The sequence below is a fragment of the Typopeltis vanoorti genome, chromosome 8 (genome assembly GCF_054136105.1).
Source record: "Typopeltis vanoorti isolate ZY-2024b chromosome 8, IOZ_Tvanoo_1.0, whole genome shotgun sequence".
NCBI classification, from domain to species: Eukaryota; Metazoa; Arthropoda; class Arachnida; order Uropygi; family Thelyphonidae; genus Typopeltis; species Typopeltis vanoorti.
The window spans coordinates 32562410-32576643 of NC_143556.1; the positions used below are offsets into that span (position 1 = coordinate 32562410).

Genomic DNA, 14234 nt, shown 5'->3' on the forward strand with positions numbered 1-14234 from the left:
CTAGTTCAACAAATTTTCACTACGTACACAGACTATGGCAATAATTGTGCCTACACTTAATTCATATATTAGAAATGACCTACAATGCTATACAATAGGCAAGTTTAAACATTGGGTAAAATACTATCTTATCTCACAACTAAGCAGGTAAATTCTCAATATTTAGCTAATAGCCTTCAGTCCTGAATTAATACTAACAAACAAATGCACTAGAGCAATCTCTACTATAATTCTTGTCTTAAGTTAATCACATATAGAAGACCTTACTTGGTTTTAAATCATCTAGTCCATATCAGTAGATCCTTGAGATTGTTACCATCTATTTCATTCTGATATTTCTTTTAACTTACGAGCACCTTTTTTCGACATCGATGGGGCACTTCTACTGGTGGCTAGAAGGATCCCTTGACCTAGAATTGACAGGTTATCCACGAACTGGGAGCTGGACCAGAAACTCGGGCGAAAGCATGCTTAACTAGTGATGACCATCGATAACAGCCTCTCCTCTTTTAGTGGCCCACTGGCTACCTACAACCGACCTTCCCCGACAAAAACAAACTGCTGAGTGACCTGCTACGTGATGAACAACGACCTTTTTGCTTTCGATGTCTCCCCCTTTTAAGCTGCTCCATTGACCTTGGATTTTGCTACCCTTTCATTCCCTTGGGTATTCACATGGGTCTGCACCTGCCACCTTTCTAGATCGCTGCATTAAGGCTGGAAATCCCGTACAATCTTGACCTTCATAGTAGTTATCTTTAGTGACGGAATAAAATAAGACCTTAGGTCTTATTTTAATCTGTCTGGGATATTTCTTTGTCTAAACAATCTATTAATACAACTCTTTTATACACAATTATCTTTGTTCTTTGTCTTAAACATTCTACTATTACAATTCATTTATACATAATTTTCTTTGTTCTTAGTTGTTGTACAGTAATTCAGCAGTCAGATATTTAGTTACAATTAAAAAAAAACAGTTAGATATCAATCTAATTTTAATTTCTAAGTAAAATCAGTATAGAAAGAATTTATTTTAAAATTTCTGTCTATACAAGATTTTACAATAGGTGGGGGAAAAATACACTGATACTTAAAATTCTGATAAATCATGATGCTCTTATATTTGATAATAAACAAAACAAAAAAAAGCCATTTTGGGGGACACTCCATTACATGGAGTGTCCCCCCCCCAACTAAGTTATAAAGATACTAAATGAATGGGAGTATATTAAAGAAGGGTTATTAAATTAACATACCTATGAGCATTTTTTGAAAGTAAGGATAACACAGTACTTGGGCCAGTACATGATCAGGTTAAAATTGTATGTAATTAGAACATGTTGAAGATGAAGAACCAATAATCTGCACATAGAAATACTTATCAGATAGCTAAAAGCATGAATAAACTAATAACAAAAAAGTGAATGACACAAACTAAGAATTTAAAAGCGCTGAAAATAAAGAACAAAAGAAACATAAAACCTGTTATATTCACAGCAAGCCAGCAACATGACAGTGTTGGCTGCTTCATTTTAAAATAGAATCAGATGTAGAATGGAGACAACTGACTGTAAGCTTACCATGTGGTTTAATGAGACAACAAATTAAGGAGTTAGGTTGGTCTGAGAGTATCAAGAAGTTTGACTAGTTTGAGAGTCATGGGGGGGGGGGTTAATCTTATTTAATTGCTACAAGGGCAAGGGAGAGAGTATACAGGTTTTTTTTCCTGTTTATGACATACTGAGTGGTTCTTATTGCTATTGATTCAGAGTAGCATAATTTGATTTTGTTTTCTTGGAAATCAATAATGGTGACCATCTCAATTTCCAACGGTGTGTTTGGATTGTACTGCACATAAAGATATCTCAGTGGTGGAATTTTTGTTGTTGCTAGTGTGCGTTTGGAAAGTAAGTAGGCTGGTATCAGAATCTTAATAACGTTCAATTAAGCATGAGTTTATGGAACGAATGGTGGATTCAGTGCAACATTATGTTTTCGATATTCAATATAGCATAATAACATGGTTTGAACTACTGTGGTTCTATGTTTTAGTAAATGCTAGTTTGTTGCTGGTAGTGAAGATATGTGTTTTATGGCTTTAAAAATGTTATGAATATATGGCAATTTTAAGCCTATATGAGATTTTGATATGTTTCTTTGTAAAGAAGAATCATGATTTTAGGCTGTGTGAATAGTGTAATCTATTAATTGTTGTATTCCATTCTCAACAGTATCTCAAAAGATACTGTTGAGAATGGAAGATATCTTTTAGATGTGTGATGTCTTGGTTTAAATCAGTGACAGAAGATGAGTATTTGCAGAAGTTAAGGTTTCTGTGGCTTGATCAATCTTCTTTTTTTAAGTAAGAAATTATTTTATTTAATAACTAGTTTTTTTGGACATTTTTGTGTACTTCTTCAGATTAAAAACAAATAGAAAAAAGGTTTTCATGTAAAGATTTCTGAATTGTGGATATTTTTTTGAAGTGGTCAAAAGGCAACTTTTCAAGTTACTGTTTTAAAACTTTTGCTATTTTATTTGTAACATGTTTAATGTAGAGGGGGAAAAAACAGCACTTTTATAGTTGTCACATATTCTAGAATATGTGATAGCCTATTTAAGATGTCATTGATAGTCCTGAGATTGTATCCATTTTCTAGAAAAATATTCTTAAGATACATTACTTCTTTTTTCGTTTTTTGTTATCTCTTCACAGGATAATGTAATGTCCAAAAAAATGTCCTTATCTTTGAGAGTTTTATGATGCCTCATTTTTGTGCTGGATGGTGGTGTGGTGTGATATGGCATGTATATGAAATCATCTGGTATTGAGATTTTTTTCCTCTTTTCTGTAGACTTCAAATGAAAGATTGCCATGATTTTCTATTGAGATGATGAGCATATCTATGAAGGAAAGAGAGCTTTTTTTTTTTTTCTTCTAATGTAAATTGGATTTCTGATTTAAACTGTTGAGTAATTCCATAAACTTGTGGAAGGTTTCTTCTGAGTCTGGCTAAATGATGAAGATGTCATTAGCATACCTAAGCCAAAGTCTTGATTTGGTGTGGTACATATTTTGCTGTTTGTTCAATTGTCTCTATGCCAAGTGCATCCAGGGTCAGGCCTTGGATGTCTAGAGTTTCACTTGAGCTTTTACCTAACTTGGCATAAAACTTGATTAATACACTGTTCTAAATTCTGTTCACTAATTTTTAAGGTTGAAATCAACAAACACACATGTAAACATTACTAACTCTACCACAGCTCATCAGCTACTGGCCTGATTGTTTTGATAGAATTCAAGACAATAGCTCAGACATCTCCAAACAGTCAGAGTAACATGGTTTTGCTTGATATGACACATACACAATAGTACTAAGCTATTCTTTGTACTCTAGAGACCAGATAAAGGTTCCTCACATCATAGATGGGAATCGAACCCAAGTCTTTCCAAGCAAAGGGCTTCGTCTATACAAACTGAGCAATGGAGGCAAATATAACACGGATCAGTATTTAAGTTTTGTAAACTGGAAAAGGTATATGATAAAGTGCTACAAGAAAAAGTATTCCAAACACCACATAAGTTGTAAGTCAACAGTTAGAATTAAAGGATGTACAGGAAGATGGCTGATGTAAAACCAGTTACAAGATAAGGGTGCATGCTATTTCACTATTATTCATCTAGATCATATTAGGAAGGAAATATGGCATTATACATGATAAAGAGTCACTGTAGCTCAGTTGGTATAGACCAACTGAGCTACAGTGAGCTAAGGTCTTTGGTCAGAAACAGCTGGGTTGGGTTCCCAATCTATGGTGTGAGATGCGTTTTTGACTAAAAAGTGTCTCACATGAGGGTGGAGGGTTTTTCCCTGGAAACAGGTTTTTCACACAAAACAGGCCCCAGACATTGAACACTTTGGGAATTGATGGTAGCCTGCAATGATTTACAGCTAGGAAGTAATGACTTCTAACCAATACCCCATCTTGGATCCAAACACGAATGCTGAATCCTGAATACTTCCATATGCTAACAACATGCATCATATCAAAATCAGAGATATTACACATTTTGCTTTATTCAGATATTATATTATTAAATAAATCCTGTACAAGTGATCAGAAATAAATCCTTAACCAGACACCAGTCTGGTTGGTCAAATGGTTAGCATATCTAACCTGCAACAAATAGATTGCAGGTTCAAATCTTACCATAGTTGTGGATATTTATGAATGCCTTCAGACAGCAGATGAATTGCATTATCCAGTGTAAGGTCACCACCCTGCTTAACGAAGATCTAAAGTGACTTGAATATGTGTCACTAGAGTAGGGTTCCAGATTAGGGGTCCTCACTAAATGAGTCATCTTGGTCTGCTCTTTATTTATGCAACTGAGTATTACCATTATTCATCTTGTGCAGCCTCACAGTGCCTTTTTCTCCCAAATTGCATGCTTGATCTCCTCATTCATCTATTATACACCTCCTTTATTCAGCCTTTTGACCTTTGGAATATATTTACACATTGATGCTATCAAATAGAACCCAGATTGGAAAGACCTGGGTTTAATTCCTGTCCATGATGATGTGAGGAACTTTAATCTGGTCTATTTCGACTAAAAGTGAGTTAGCCGATCTCATATGGAGGTGAAGGATTTTTTCTCCCAGAAACTCGGGTTTTGTTCCCTCAGAACAGGCAAACTGGCCACATGAATACACACTTCTACAGACAAAAATATCTTCTGTCCCCAAAGTCAGGCTTTGCTGTAAGTCAGTTGGGATCGTGTGCATAAGGTTGCATCGTGTAAAAAGGCTGAACCCAAATAGATGGGATAAGGCACAAGAAGAAGAAGATTGATGCTATCAAATATCTCTTTTTTAGTGTCCAAGCAGCATTTATTTCCTACCTGCTTAACTCCTCATCATGCTATAGCTCCTATGCGTATTAGATCTGATAAAATGATCAGATCTAATACTCTCAATCCTTTCATGTCCTCCATTACATACTGTCTAAGATAGCTGTCTCTCAAGAACTCAAGCAATTCATTTTCCTTATTCCCAAATGCTTTCTCTTCATTCCAATCTATGTTATCATAATTAAGGCAGCAATACAAGGCTCAGACAAGAAAGATGACCAGCATGGAAAGGAAGGAAGGTAAAATCAGATTATAAGAAGAATTTATCCTAGCAGGACATAGGAAATCCAAAGAGTTCTTTCATTATGTAGCAAATAAGAGAGAATGACTATGGAAGATTTACTTAATGAGTGTTGATGTTCACGAGGAGACAGAATTGAGTTAATGACCACTTTGCAAGCATATGCCTTCCTAGTGAGGTTACTGCTTAACTCCTCATCATGCTATAGCTCTGATTTAACCTATGTGACAGACACTAATATGGAAACAGAGGTGGATGAATTGGAGATTCTTAACATATTGCAGAATCTCGATGTAAATACAGCTGTGGGATTAGATGGGATATCAGCACGGGTTTTGCGAGAATGTGCAAGGGAACTGACAATGCCTTAGGCTGCTTAATTCAAGTTTCAGCTCTGGCAGAATTCCAAGGGAGTGGAAAGAGGGCAAAATTATTCCTGTTGCATAAGGGAGGTTCTAAGAGTACAATAGCAAATTATAGACCAATCAGTATCTCAGGTGTGATGGTAAAAGTACTAGAAAAATTGGTAAAAAAGAGAATTCAAGAATGGGTAGATAAAAATATGATACTGTAGGAGGGTCACAACATAGCTTTGTGAAGTGTTGGTCATGCCTTAATAATTTACTAACTTTTTTTTTTTTTTTAATAATAGAGATACAGCTGAGTTGGATAAAGAAAATGGATACATGATGATTCTGCAAAGGCATTTGACAGACTACCACATGGAACACTGTTACACAAATTAGAGCAAATGTGGATGGATATGACACTGGTTAAGTGTATAAGAGGGTGGCAACGGGACAGATATCAAAAAGTGGTATATGGAGGGGCAGAATCGAGGCAAAAACAGGTGACTAGTGATGTGCCACTACAAGGTTCAGTGCTGGGACCGCTGCTGTTTATTTTGTACATAAATGATATAGGAAATAACCTGAAAAGAAATATTCAGTTTGGTGATGATGCAAAATTAGGTAGAGTAATAGTTAATCAAGACAATGTGGAGAGCTTGCAGGACGATTTAAATGGGCTGTCAGTATTGGCAAAAGTTAATGGGTATCAGTTTAATGTCGAGAAATGTAAAGTTATGCATTTTGGGAAAAATAGATGACAACCATGTATCACATTGATGGCACTGTACTCCAGGAAATACATGAAGCTAGAGATTTAGGAGTGGTGGTAGACAGAGTTGAAGTTTAGAGGACATATTCCAAAGGTTGCTAAGGTAGCCCATAAAATTACTTGGCTAGTGAAGAACAAATTAACATGTAATTCCTCTTTATAAGTACTTGATATGGCCAGATATGGATTACCGTGCTCAAGTCTGGTCACCTGAGGTTCTTGGGGATAAGGAAGCAATGGACAGGATTCAGAGGCGAGTGACCAAGATGGTGAGCAGCCTGTGGAATGTTCCCTATGACAACAGATTGAAAGTGTGTGAATTGCAGAAGTTGGTTGATAGGAGAAAAAGAGGGAATATGAAAGACACATTTAAGTTGCTTAAAGGATTTCATAGGATATATGCAGGGAAATGTTTCAGCACTTGGCTAGAGGGACCAGAACAAGGGGTTATCCCTGGAAGTTAAATAAAGGTGTGGTCAGTAAGGGTGTGAGGACTAGATTTTTTGCATGGAGAGTGGTGAATGAGTGGAATGGGACTATTGAGATTTCCATGTTGTAGGATAGATGCCAGAGGAGTAGGGCAGCTTGTAAAGGTGATACAGAATAAGTGTTAGTTTTGAAGCACAAACTCTTAGTACAACTGGAGAGCAGGGGGGATACATTTCGGACAGAGGACTCATTAGTATCAAGACTATTAAGTCTATTTCTAATGTCGTTCTGACAAAAGTCACACGAGGCATACTGAGAATTGTTTGAAGAACAGCAGGGAGAACAGCATTATTATTATTTTTTTTTTAATATATGATAATAATAATTTATTACATATGATACATACATTATATAGTTTTGATTACGTATGACACAACATTACATACATTTCTTTACATTTGATACATTCATGTATTCTGATAATAATATTTTTTTTTTTTGCAATAATAATTATAATAATTTATAACATATGATACATACATTACATATGATACAATATTACATACATTTGTTTACATGTGATATGTACATTACATGCATTTGATTACACATGATACATTTTTTTAAAATTTATTTATTATTATTTTTGTTTTTTTATCTTGGATGAGATGAGATGTATTTTTTATCAGCTTTCATCCTCGAAGCTTATTTGTGAGCTTATCTGAGGATGACACCAGTTATTTATTGGTTTATTTGCTGTGCTAGGAAGCTATGAAATCAAATCTATGTTTAATTGGCTTGATTTCCACTGCAGCCGTTGATTGAGAAATTCACACACAGACATGCACGCACACATACATGACAACTTGAAATGTCTTGATGCGTCGCTGAACTGAAAGCCTGAATGAATATATTGTGTTTCGTTGCATTTGTATGTTATTTGGGGTGCATGTTTCTTGTTGACGGTATGTCCTTAGAGCTCTTTTTAGGATATCACAGTTTGTAAGATTTCTGTATTCAAAAGGTAATTTGTTTATCATGTCAGGGATGTAGAAGTTTCGCATGGCCTTTCCATAGTGATTATTGTATTTATATGTGATATAATTAGTAGTCTGAGATCTTGTTATACGGTATGTATTTCTGACTGTCCTGTAGTTGGCATCGAAATAATGTTTTAGCAAAGCTGCATAGTGACATAAATGTTTTGCTGTCAGTATTTTGTGTTCTGAAATTGCAGTGTATATAAAGTCATTATTGTCTCTTTGTTCCCAAAAGATCAGTTTTATCATTTTGTACTGTAGCGACATTAATCTATTTAGTTTGTAGGGTGCACAGAAAGCATATGTTGTTATAGCGTATCTAAGTATATTTTGGCATAGTGCTTTGTATGTTAGTATTTTTAGGTGTGTGGGAACTATGTCTTTTAACCTGTAGAGTTTGCCACTTATTGTTCGGAGTTTGTTGTGTAGATGGTTTATGTGGCTATTCCAGTTCATATCTGCATCGAAGTAAATTCCAAGATATTGTATTGTTTCAGCCTGAGTGATTGTAGTGGTTTTGCTGTACTGCGTGTTTTTTATGTTGGAAAGTGGATGTTGGATGGTTATATATTTGTTATCAACTGGTTGAGTCAGTGGGATTTCTGAATATCATTAATTTTGTCTTTTCTGAGTTTAGGTGTATGGAGTTTTTGGTGAGCCAGTCTGTGATCAGATTTATGTCATGTTGCATATTTGTTTAGGCTATGCCTGAACAGCTATAATTATGGATGGATATTATAGCTGTATCATCTGCGTATTGGAATATCTTACCTTTGAGAGGTAGCTGATTAATATCATGCATGTAAATGTTGAATAGAGTTGGGGAGAGTACAGCTCCCTGTGGTACTCCACAGGTTACTGGTAGCTCTCTGCTTTGGTTTGACCCGATACGTGTGATATACTTTCTATTTTGAAGGTAGTGTAAATCACCTGTGCAGAGGCCTGTCTATTCCAACATGCCTTAGCTTTTCTAACAAAGTTTGATGTGTGAGTGTATCGAATGCTTTAGTTAGATCAATAAAGACTACCATGGCAATTTTGTTTTTGTCTAAGGTGGTATTAATTACATCTGTAAAGTCTTCCAAGAGAGATGCTGTTCCCTTCTTTTTCTGAAAATCATATTGTGATTTGGGGATAATATGAAAGGTCTCTGTGTATGCTGTGAGTTTCTTCAGTATGATTCGCTCCATAATTTGATTGATAATTGGTAATGTTGCTATGGGTCTGTAATTGCTGATTAAATTTCTTTTTCCATGTTTATATATGGGTGTGATTATGGCGGTCTTTAGCATACTTGGTATCTGTCCTGTTTTAAATATTTTATTTATTAATTTTAGTAGGATAGGACTTAAGCTGGTTACATGTTGCTTGATATCCTTAGGTCTTATACCATCAATTCCTGGGCCTTTGTTTGGTTTGTTTGATGTATTGCAGAGAGAAGTTCTGCTTCTTTTATAGTTGGGAACCATAATGTCTGTTTTGATTGAGGTTCAAGTGGAGGGTCACGTTTTGTGATTGGGGGAATATTTCTGTGCAGCTCTTGGATGGAGTTTGCAAAGTACTGTTTAAAGTCATTTGCTAGTTGTTGGATAGGTTTTGCGTCTTTCATGAAGCTGTGTTTTATGGTTTCAGCGGCGGTGGTGTTGGGAACATAATCTAGCATCTCATTTATCAGATGCCAGGTTTGTTTCATATTATTTTGTGCAGAGGTTAGTTTGTCTCTGTAGCAGCTTCTTTTGGCATTTCTGATTTGTGTTGTAAGGCGATCCTTGTTATCTTATATTCAGTTTTTAAAGCTGTGTTATTTGGATATTGCTTTAATTCTTTCCATAAAGCGTCCTTTCTGTGTATTTCTAGGATTAAGTTTTGTGTTTTCCAAGGATTTTGTGTTGTTTCTGAATGAATTCTGACGTTCTTTGCGGCTTTCTTATATATTTCTTCCAGTGTGAGTTTAATGTTGTTGAATAAGATATCTGCTGAATCTGATGCCAGGTGTTCCCAGTCTGTTTTTCTTATTTCGTGGTTGACTATTTCTTCGTCTATTATTGTTTTCTGTCGATTTTCTTCTGTGGGATATTGCATGGATATTGTCTTGGTGTGCAAGTTTAGAGCGGTGAAGTAATGGTCTGCTGCTTTACACTTTATGACTCATGCAGTATAACTGTTTGGTGGTGCTCAGACGTTTATATGATCTAGGCAGGAGGCAGTGATAATATTTCCGAATATTTCTTCTCTAGTACATGATGTTATTGTTGGTATTAGATTATACATGGATAGCGTGTCTAGGTATTGTACAGTGTTGATCTGGCTTTCGTTTGCAATATTTATGTTTATGTCGCCAATTATCATTAGGTATTCGGTTGAGCATATTTCTTGGCATGAAAGCCAGCAATTGAGTTCGTGCAAGAATTTTATCATGTTTAGGTTTGGTGGCCTGTAAATAGCATTTAGTATTATGGGATGCTGTCTATTAGTGGTATTAGTGATTTCGAGGCAAAGGGTTTCAGCATGCTCAAATTGATAAGCCGTTTCTTTTGCTATTAATTTATGTTTGATAAATATTAATATTCCACCCCCTCTTTTTGTTTGGCGGCATGATCTATGTTGTTGAAAGCCTGGAATTTAGAAAGCAGTTGCTTTGTCATTAGTTATGGTTACTTCTGTTAGAATCAATATATCAATAATATCAGTGTAATTCCTCAGATAAGCCTGTAACAATAACCAATGTTTTCGGATGCTTCTGATGTTAGCATGCAAAATTGAGAGACCTCTTGCTTGTACTATGTGTTGTTTCCATGAATCAAGTGATTCGAAAGTACAATTACTGATGTATTCTGGTGTAATTAGATCTATCTGATGGTTCACATTCATTTTTGTTGTGTTGAGATCTTCTTTTTGAAGTAAGTTGGAGTCTTTTGTTTCACTCTGGCAACCTAACTATATCTTCTGAGCTTTTTATTTGTATAGACTTTGAAGTCTGTGACTTTCTCAAGAATATTTTGCCATCTTTAATCCACAAAAATTGATACTTTTTTCTGTTTTTTCTTTTCTTGCTTGATTCAAAAGATTCTGATTGAAAGGCGTTAAATACTCAGATAGAAAGATTGGCATATTGTCTTGTGATGCATTTAAATCCTTGACAACTGGTTTTTTTCAGTCTGCTGGCTTTTATGAGCTTGTCTCTTGTAGCCTTGCTTGTCAGACGGATTATAACAGGTGCGGGTCGTGGCAAGCCTCGTTTTTGTTCTTCCTGGGAATCCGATTTATCGTCTGAATGTCATTATACTTAGGGGGATGTCAATTGCATGGCCTAACTTTAAAACTACGTCTCTGAGATTTTCTGTGGATTCAGTTTCTGGAAGACTGTTTATGACAAGGTCTTCTTTATGTTGTTGTTGGTTTAAAACTTCCTATTGTAGTTTCAGGGAATTAAATTCTTGACGGAGTTCCGATGTGTCTTTAATCAATTTGTGTTGCCTGTCGGTTAGTGCATTAATGCTGGTTTTAATGTCTTTTACCGTTTGTAAGACTTCTTCAACTTTTGAATTATTAAATTTAACAAACTCTTCATATTTGTTAATTTTTTTTGTTATTTGTTTATTCTGTTTATCAAATAGTTCTTGGACAAGATCTACTAAGCTGGCTTTTATATTTTCTAAACTTTTTTCAAGTGATAAATTTACAGAACTCAAATTATAAGACTCAACATTATTATTATTAATAGTAATAATAATAATATTATAATAATGATATTCCAAATTATCATGTGAGTGTGTGCGTGCGTCCCTGCATATCAGACCTATCAAACATCAGCCTACTTCCAACACACAATCAAACCAATAAACAATAACTAACTGGTGTCATCCTCAGATAAGCTTAATAAAAAAAAGCTTCGAGGATGCAAGCAAAGAAATTACATCTTGACTGAGATGACAAAAACCTTGTCTCAGTATTGAGGGTTTCCCAAATTGCAGAGCTTCCGACTCTTTTGGGTCTTGGCAGCCCTGCAACCCCGAACCTCATTTCAGCCGCTTGGATTCGTGTCCGCATTCTTTCGGTCATTACTCAACTCTCATGACCATAGGTGAGGATGGGGACATAGACTGTATTGAAGACACCCAGCTTTGCCACTTGGCTTAACTCCCACTTCAATACTACTGAACGGCCAAGCTCCCGCAATACTGTGCTTGCTGAGCCAATCTGAATATGGACCCAAGATATTTAAACTTCTCCACCTGCCTCAGTGGGCATCCACTCACATGTAGAGCGCACTGAGATGGTTGTCTTGAGACCACAAATATTTCAGTTTTGGCCATACTGATCTTCATTCTGGCTTCTGCACAAACAGCTACAAACCTATCCAGGGTCTGCTGGAGGTCATCTGTGGATGAGCTAAGCAGAACTAAGTAATCTGCAAAAAGCAGACGTCCAATGCTACATCTAATTCTGACACACTCACCGCCTTAGCTGTGCCTATCAATCCAGTCCATAAATATTATGAAAAGGGGGGTGACAGAACACACCCTTAGCGGAGGCCAACGGAAACTGTGAAAGGTTCAGACTTTGTGCTGTTTACCCTGACACAAAACTCCGGGCATTCATACAGGGACTTGATGGGCTAACAGGGATGACAGAAAGCATGGAGTGGCCATCCACTCCATACTCCTGTACTACTTGCCAAAGCTTATCCCGAGGAACCCGGTCATATGCCTTCTCCAAGTCTACAAAACATGTGTAGACAGTCTTTGCATATTCCCAAGATTTCTCAAAGACTTGCCTTAAAGTGAAGACTTAGTCAGTTGTGCTTCTACCAGGATGAAAGCCACATTGTTCTTCCTGGAACTTTGACTCAATTATGCTCCTGCACCTTCTTTCCAAGCACCTAGCATATACTTTTCCAGGCAGGCTGAGCAGAGAGATGCCACAATAGTTGCTGTAACCTCTCTGGTCTCCCTTCTTGAGGACTGGTATTATTATGCCTGTCTGCCATTGCTTTGATACTCGTCCAGATATCCAAGCATCCTGACACACTCGAGTCAGCCAGAGCACCCCACCTCGATTTAAAGCTTTTAGCATTTCAGGCCGAATTTCATCATCAGCAGCAGCCTTGCTCGATTTTAGTGATTTTATTGCTAAACGAACCTCTTCTGCTGTGAGACTAGTCATCACACTGATCTGCACCTCTTGGATGCTGGGCCACCTGGGTTAAGAAGGCTCTCAAAGTATTCCCTCTATCCGTGGAAGATATCCTTCTCGGTTGTTAAAAGTACACCATCAGAGGCCTTAATTGCCCTTGTTGTGCACGATTTCCTCCCTCGAAGGCGGCGGATGGTCTGCCAGAATACTTTGCTTCCATTTACATAGGATGAGTCTAATCTTTCTCCAAAGGATTCCCAAGCCTTCTGCTTTGTTGTCTTTACTGCCTCAGCTGCAGCTTTTCATGCCTCAGTGTACCAGAAATGCATCTCAGGTGACCTGACCCTAAGCCATGCCCAGATAGCTTTTTTGGACCTCTTGGTTCCACCAAGGTGTCCTTTTCTCACTGCCAGTAGCCATGCCGAGCCGCTTTCTGCCACAGCATGAGACTGCAGAGACAGTGACAGCAGTTCTGAACAGCTCCTACTCCTCCTCAACATCTACACAGTATGCTTGGGAATCTCTTTGAACATGGAGGAAATGTCATCTGCAAAATTCTTCCTCACAGCCTCATTTTCCAGTGCCTCCCATTTCAGGTATTGCTGCTTAGGACTACCAGCGTTGATGGTAGCATCTGGTTTCTGAAGCAGTAGAGTGCAGACAACAAGGTGGTGGTCAGTTGACAGTTCAGCCCCCCCCCCTCCTCACACGAATGTCCAGCACTGAGGAAAATAGGTCTCCTGAGACTATAAAGTAGTCAATTTGAGACCTTTGTCCAAGTGTATCTCTGTACCGGGTATACTTATGGACTTCTCGGTGCTGAAAGAAGGTATTCATTATGGACAAGCTGTTAGTACAGCAGAAGTCCAATAATTTCAACCTATTCGCATTAAGGTCAGGGGTCTCCGTTCCTCCCAACCACACGCCTCCACATCTGGTCATCTGGATTCATATTTAAAAAATATATTAAAGATTGTATAAACAATCGATCAATCAATGAAAGCAACCATTCCTTTAAACATCATAAACTCTAATTATGAAACAATTAGTATTAATGCTAAACAGATATTTCCATGGGCACTGTTCAGCAGAAATAACATCCATCGTGCCTCATTTCTGATAAACCTACAACTTAAGAAACAGATGTTTCTTATGCTGAACAGCTAACTCACTGAAACTGTTACTCCCATTCCATCCATCTCAGTTCTGTGGAATAGCCTTTCCCATGGAGTATTCTCCAAAGACTACGGCTTTCAACTCTTCACAAAGAACATCAACAGATTACTTTGCTCTTGACCCAACCCCAAATATAATATTTATAAGCAATAATGCTTGTGGCCATACACACAGA

General features: G+C 37.0%; 1 protein-coding gene across 5 annotated transcripts in view; it reads right to left on the reverse strand.

The window, feature by feature from the left end:
- The window catches only part of LOC150103910 (uncharacterized), a 589709-nt gene that overhangs the window by 152971 nt on the left and 422504 nt on the right, over positions 1 to 14234 (reverse strand). The window lies entirely within an intron of this gene.